The sequence below is a fragment of the Octodon degus genome, unplaced genomic scaffold, assembly GCF_000260255.1.
Source record: "Octodon degus isolate 3935 unplaced genomic scaffold, OctDeg1.0 scaffold00019, whole genome shotgun sequence".
Taxonomy (NCBI): domain Eukaryota; kingdom Metazoa; phylum Chordata; class Mammalia; order Rodentia; family Octodontidae; genus Octodon; species Octodon degus.
In genome coordinates this window covers 21,648,873-21,656,553 of record NW_004524595.1, presented here as the reverse complement: position 1 = coordinate 21,656,553, position 7,681 = coordinate 21,648,873, and positions in this window count along the sequence as shown.

Below are 7,681 nucleotides of genomic sequence, written 5' to 3'. Positions count from 1 at the left end.
ATAAAGAAATTGAGGCTCTAAGGAGACCTGTCAAGCAAACTTATAGCTCAGAGAATCTTTATTGGTTGGGAAAATCAGTTTTCTTTTTTGTCTGTGTCTACTTGGTATAACTGTCCATTCTCTAGAGAAGAGTCTGGTCAGGGAGACGACTTTGAGCAAAATGGTCATCATTTGTAACTACTATTTCCTGACCATCTGCTAAGTGCCTAGTGCTAACTCTCCTGTCACTGATTCCCACAGCTTAAAGAGGGGGAAATTTAGTTTAGTTTATGGCTTCAGAGGGGTCAGCTCATGAAGGCAAAAATACTGTGGTGGAAGGTGTGGCAGAGAGAAGCTGATCACTTCCTCACAGCCAGAAAGCAGAGCAGGGAAACAGCCCCAGAGAGCAAGAAGCCAGGTATAGACCTCAAGACCACACACCTCCATGACCTGCTGAAACGCACTCACAAGTATGCTTTACTAAACCCCTGGTTTGGGCAGCTCCCAAACCAGTCAGCTTAACAAACTTAATGGTCACACCTTTCTATGTGAAAAAGGCTTTGCATACACTTTCTCATTAATCTTTATTATGGTTTTCTTTCTTTACAGGACAGAAACTGAGATGCAAAGATTTGAAAAGCACACAACCTGTGAATGCAGGAACTAAGTTTGGGACCCAAGTCTCCCTGGGTTGAAAGGTCAGATTCTTTCCACGTGTGGCTTCCTTTTGGGACACAGGTCAGCTGCTTGATCTAGTGGTGAAATAAAAGGAAACAGGTAATTACAATACCATGTGCCAGGGCCTATGAAAGGGTAGAGATGGGATGAGAGAACCCTTGGGAGGAGCATATGAGAAGCCAGCTGCAGGAAGTCATCTAATCAGAGACCCAGTGGAATAGGGAAAGCTGGCTAGAGAAAGGACCAAAGAATGTTTCCGGCTAAGTGATCAAAGACATATTCTTGTCCTGGGGGAAATCAGAGTAATTTAACAATGAATGCCACTGGGAGGGGGGTTTGGAGGGAGGTGTAGAACTGAGGAGGAAAAAAAAAGGCAAGACTGAAATCATTGGAGAGGGTGGGAGGAGGCAGATGAGAAAGAACTTTTAAAATCTAATGAGGAAATTAGGGCTGCCCAGGCTGGTGGGGAGCCATTTAAAGGTTTTTAGAGAAGGAATGAGATATGTACAACTTTGCGTTTTATACAGATCATTCTTGCCAAGAGAATGGAATTGGGTGGTGCTGGGTGGAGATGACATCAGAAATATTCTCAGGTCTCTGTCTTGTACAAGTAGAGAGACAGTCTGTCACAGTATCCATGGGGGGGGGTGATCTGATTGATTGACGCTGATCTTGAAAAAGAAAAATCAGTTTATGTTTAGAACCAGACAGATCTTACATTTGTGATCATTGTTCATATTGGATTCAGAACATTTTAAATCTTAAGAGATTTGGGCCTCCTCCTTGTACCCATTCCTGTATCATTCTCCAGTTTAAAACCTTGATGATTTAAGGAAAAGTTAAAATTGATTTATGTAAGAGATAGCCGCTGTCATAGATTTCTTGCTTGCGATGAGTCTCTTTAGGAAAAGGTTATGACTATTTGACATTTTAAAATGTGTATTTTAGGTAGATTTGTGCTTTTTCTAGGTACTGATAATTACTAAAGCTTTATAAAACTTAAGGAGAAGAGAAATTACAAAGTGTATCTCTTAAAATGAGTAGAGCTGCATGATAAAGAAAATGTTATCTGGTGCAATATCTTTGTTCATTGATTCCTTTTAATATTTATGAATTTTAGAAGATGTTACTGTTGCTTGTCCAGGCATCATACAGAATATAGAATATTTAAAATGATAGAATTATAGAGCTGGAGAGAAATTTAGATAATTATTTTTTTGCCTTACATTTGAGGAAACTGAATCTTAGATAGTTGTTCTTAAAATAATACATTACAACCGTAACGTGTGACTGGACATTCACTAGTATTTGCAGAGAAGCTGAAAACCAGTCATATTCTTTCAATGTAATGAAAAACAGAAAAATATGAACTTTGTGAACAGCACTTGTGTCTTACGTGTATTACTGGGGTTTTAACATTTACACTTTTTAGATGTAATGAGATTTCTCTGAAGTTGCTTTAGGAAAACAACAGCATGGATTAACTTCACATTAAAGGTGCTGAGAGCAAAATGTATAAAAGGTATGTATAATATACAAGTGCAAATGGGTACTGGCTTGTGCAATTAAGAAAATGGAAACCAACTGAAAAGGCCACAGCATTGCAAGAGAAATCATTGTCATTAAATGTTAGTAAAACTCAGAATGTTTGCAAAATGGCTACTACTTGCATAACCACAATTTCCATACTTTCCAATAATTTACATTTTTGCTAAAGTTGGTAAAATATAAACCTAGAAGCTATGTATTTCATATATATTGACACTACCTTTTAAAGAGTTTATATTACTGTTATGATAAGAGAATGAAAATTTATATTTTTACTGAATAAAAAACACAGGTGGAAAGCTGATTTATTTTTTCCTGATACAATATACTGTTTCAGCAACTGATCTGAGGCCACATAAAATTGTAAATACCTAATTCTTTAACTCATTATTGAAAATAAAACAGCAGACACTCTTTAAAAGGAGACTATTCAAGGTAATGAGGCACCATTTGCCACCTAAACTCTGGCTTGTGTTTCTCTGCTAAGGTGTTTAACATTCCAGTGTCTTCTAAAAAATAGCATAATTCTCCCCAAACCTTTAAACTTGCTACTCTCCAAAAAAAACCAAAACAAAACAAAACCCAAAAAACAAAACAAACCATAGATAGGCAGGCTTCTTCTACATTTACATTTCCAAACGTGCATATTACTCTGTGACTTTTTAAAGATTCAGCTGACTTATACAGACGTGGGTAGCTTTTATATATTTTGCTGTTTTTAGATGGGTTTCCTTTAAAACCAGTTACAGAGTCTTTTCCTACCTTCCTGGCATAATTACATTCAGAGGCCTTTCTAATAAAACAAAAGTAAAATTAGAGGGCATTAAATTCCTTAGCGATTAGCTCATCATGTGGTTAAGTGAGGACACTGTAAGCACTCACAGAGGACCACAAGGGCCTTCCCAGGAAACGTAAAGGCGATGACGAGGCTCTTGATAATGTTAAAGGCGACCCGCCCTAGCAGCACTTAGGAGTCCATCGAATAACAGAACTTCTGGGACCCTTTGAACCATTAGTGTGCACAGGGTGGTTCTGCACGGCTTTTTAATTCTCGGGTTCCCTGTCTCATCCCCGACCCTAGAGCCACGTGTGGACTCTTGGCGCAGGTCCAAGCGGCGTCCCTGCTGCCTCCCACTGCCGCCTGGGGCCCGCAGGGCGAGCATCGGAGCTCGGGTGTGGACAGATGGAGCCGAGCTCCTCGCAGCGCAGCAGCGCTTCTCAGACGGCTTCCGGGCGCCAGGGAGGGGCCGCCCCCATGTCTTTCTTGCTGTGCTACGTTTATTTTAAAGTCAAATATTCCTTTACAAACAAATGTTATGTTTGTTATGTTCTACCTCTTCAACTTATTTTTATTGATTTCATTTAAAAAGAAAGCTCAAACTCTCCACTTCCGCGCACAAGCTTGGCGGCTCCAGCTGACCCCCCCTGGGCGCTCCGTGGGGAACAACTTTGGGGAGCCAGGGTTGGAGTGATTGGGTGGGGGGGCTGGGAGCCCACCAGGTGCTTCAGGGAAAGGGGCGGGGCTGGAGGGGCGTGTCTTCCCAGGCTCCGCCCCTGCCACCTAGCAGAAGCCCGCAGGGTCACCAGGAATTGCTTATGTTGTTGCCTTGACTCTGCTACACCGCTATAGCCCAGAGGATTCAACTCCAGTAAATATCACAGCCATGGAAATTCCTATTGCTATGAGGTGAAATTCTTGTCTCAGAACAGGCCGTCCTAAATTTAACAATGAATTTATTTGTAGAACTTGGAAAAAGCAGTACGTGTAAACATATTAATCTTTCTGAAAGCATCATGTAAAATAGAGAACTGTATTCTTGAAAGTGTAGAAAGCACATGCTACATTTACTTGACTCTATGGATGATAGCGATCTGTGAAGCATATATATCCTTCTTGAGAATACATAAGTCAGTCAAAATGTTATTAAAATAATGAACAGCTGTCATTTACAGCAGATCACTGAAAATGCTCTCTCGGGTAGGAAGAAGCGCTGCCTCCCCTCTGCCTTCCAGCATAGATGCCTTCCAGCCTGGAGAGCTCGGGTCCGGGTATCTCACGCAGCAGCACACTGAGTCCTCAGCCTGCTGCCCCGGAGCCCCGTGGTTTTCAGATGGCTTTGCTTTCTGAACAAAAGTCATTCATTAACGGTTAATTGAATGCCTCACTTGTAAAAAGTTAAAGACAGATCTTACTATCAAGTAGCACTTTTGATCAGCAACGTAACTGGTTTTCTGCTGGAATGATGCGATTCGAGCTGAAGAGAAATATACCTGGTGTTCTGGGTGACTCTGGATCAGGCAAATGAATATATAAGCCCGTTAGACTTTGTGAAATCCTTAAAACTCACTTTAACCCACTTCTTCAAGGAATCCAACAATGACAGTTTGGAAATCTTTGTTCTAGATGTTGACAGGAAGAGAAGGGCAGGGCTGGATAGTTTGTATGGAATCAGATAAAAGTATTTGTCAGTTGAAGAAATAAAATTACTAAACACGGGAGAACTTCTGCATGTCCCAAAGCAGATGCTTACTTAACTTGATGTTCTTTGTACTTTAGTAATAGAAACCACAGAGTTGTATGTAATTACTTTTGTTTTTGTACTTTTCTCATCTTTTTACAAAGTAAGCAGCTGTCCCCAGCTTCTCTTTGCTTCACCTCACCTCAGACATCTTAAATGTTGCAGCCACCCCCTATGGGTGATATTTTGATAAGCCCCCCACCCCGTGAGGTAGGGATTAAGAGGAAGAGAAAGTTGAACTGGGGCTTGATTCTCTCTTGACCACTCTAGAGCCTGCAGTCTGAAATGGTCATTTTTTCAGAGCAACAACTGCATAGATGCCCTAGGCAATTCCTTGCTAGATTTTAGTTTGCTTCAGGCAACTTGATGCAAGTGCAGATTGAACAGCTGCACAGCACTTCCTCAATTACTGCTGAGTTGTTTTTAACTTTGGCTTCATCCGCCACAGATTGAGGCCTTTCCAGTTCAGGTTGCCAGCATAATTCCTGAATTCAGCTGAGTTTCTAAAAGACTTTAATTTTAATATCGTTAATTTGTTTCATTTATACTGTTAGTTTATCTTGTGTGTTGAAAAGAAAGTTTTGTGTTATCTTTCTTCTTAGTAGACATCTTTTTTAATCTATATTTTGTACTGTAACTGCTTTGATGATAATAATACAGTGTATTAACTATTGATAGCTTTTGTTTTGCTTTTTTATAACATACAAAGTTTTAAGCTTTTGATAATATTAGATTTGACAACTTTCAAAGAGTTGCAAAGATAGTACAGGTAGTTCCAGAATACCTTTACCCAGCTTCCCCTACTGTAAGCATCTCACAAAGCCTTGGTACAAGGCTCAAATTGAGAATTTAAGATTACTTCAGCAAATTCTATTTTTTCCATAATTTTATTGAGAAACAAATAGCAATGAGACAGTTTCAAATCAAATTGGTAGGACAGTTTCAATAATTAACACATTACATACTGTCTTCCTAGTGGTTAATTGCTGTACAAGATGCAGATATGATATTCTATTTACAAACACTATTTCAACAAATCCCTCTATTCATTAAGAGAATGTAACTATATATGTATCCTAACCATTTTGAATACACAGATACAAAATGGACATTCATCTGTATCTCCTTTTTTGTTTAGTTCTGTCATTTGAATATTATAGGTGTGTTAACTCAGCAAAATATTCTAAAAGAGTCCAGTAGTCCATTAATAGTATTGGGTCTTCTGAACTACAGACTGTTTAGAATTTTCCAGTATTTCCACTTTATGTTGCTGTTTCAGGATCTGACTCAGAATAGTGACTGCCTTTAGTCATCACATCTCCTTGAGTTAACTTTGGTCCCTGCCAGGTTATCTTTTTCCTTACTTTGGCACTTTAGGACAAGAGTGGTTAGGCCTTTTTAAAAACTTCCTTCATCTTAAAATTGTCTAATGTCTTCTCACGACTAAGTTGAGGTCATGGATTTGTGGTACCTAATAGCAATTGTGAATTATGCCATAATGAACATGGAAATGCAGATATCACTATAATACAGTGATTTCATTTCCTTTGGTTATATGCCCAGAAGAGGTAAAGCTGAGTCATATAATAGTTCTATTTTTAATCTCTTTGGGCATATCCATATTGTTTTCCCCAATGGCTGATGCCAATCTCTATTTCCACCAACAATATACATAAAAATTCTCTTTTCTCTGCACCCTTTCCTACATTCATTATCCTTTGACCTTTCAGTAATATCTACCCTAACAGGTGTGAAGCGGTATCTCATAGTGGTTTTTATTTTTCATTTCTCTTATGATTAGTGATGTTGAGCACATTTTCATACACCTTTCCGTGATTTTTTACTTTCTTTAAAGAAATGTCTATGGATGTCTAACCCACTTTAAAATCAGGCTATTTGTTTCTTTGCTATTTGAGTTGTATGTGTTCTTTATAAACTTTGATTATTAATTTCTATCAGAAGTATAGTTTGCAAAAATTGCTCCTGATTTATAGGCTTCCATTTCATTTTGATTGCTTCTTTTGCTGCATAGGAATTTTTTAAAAAAATCTTATCCTATTTTACTTTAGCCCATTTATTTGTTTCTGCTTTTGTGGCCTAAATTTTTGTTGAGATATTCAAGACATTATCCATGGCCAATGACCAAGAGGTGTCTTATGTTCTCTTCTGGAATTTTACAGTTTCTGATCTTATATTTAGGATCTTCTCTGTCCATATGAAGCTGATTATTTTATGTATAGTGTAAAATAAGGACCCAATTTCATTCTTTTACATGTGGAAATCCAGTTTTCCCAGAATTTATTGAAAACTCTCCTTTCTTCTGGATGTCTTCCTGTGACCCTTGTTGTAAATTAGTTGACCATATATACTGGATTTACATTTGGCTCCCTATTCTATTTCACTTAAGTATCTGTTTTTTTATGCCAATAAGATGCTATTTGATTACTGTAGTTGTGTTACCTAAGTTTAAATCAGAAAGTATTATGCTTATAACTTGTTTCCTTTCTCATAATTTGGTTATTAGGGGTATTTTATGGTTCCACCTGGATTTTAGAATTTTTTTCCATTTTTATGAATTATGCTATTGGGATTTTGATAGAGATTATATTCAAACTATAAATTGATTTGGTACATTTAAATAATATTAACTCTTGATCCATCAGCATGTTATATCTTCCCTTTTTTATAGCTTTCATTTCTTTTGTCAATGTTTTTGAAGTATTAATGTACAGATCTTTCACCTCTGATTAAATTTATTCCTAATAATTTTATTTGATGCTATCATAAATGAGATTTTAAACAATTCTTTTTCAGTTAGGTCATTATACATTATCTGTATATACAAGGTGACAGATTTTTGTATGGTGACTTTGTAACCTGAATTTTTTTGTTTTTATTCATTAATTCTTTCTCTCTCTCTCTCTCTCTCTCTCTCTCTCTCTCTCTCTCTCTCTTTG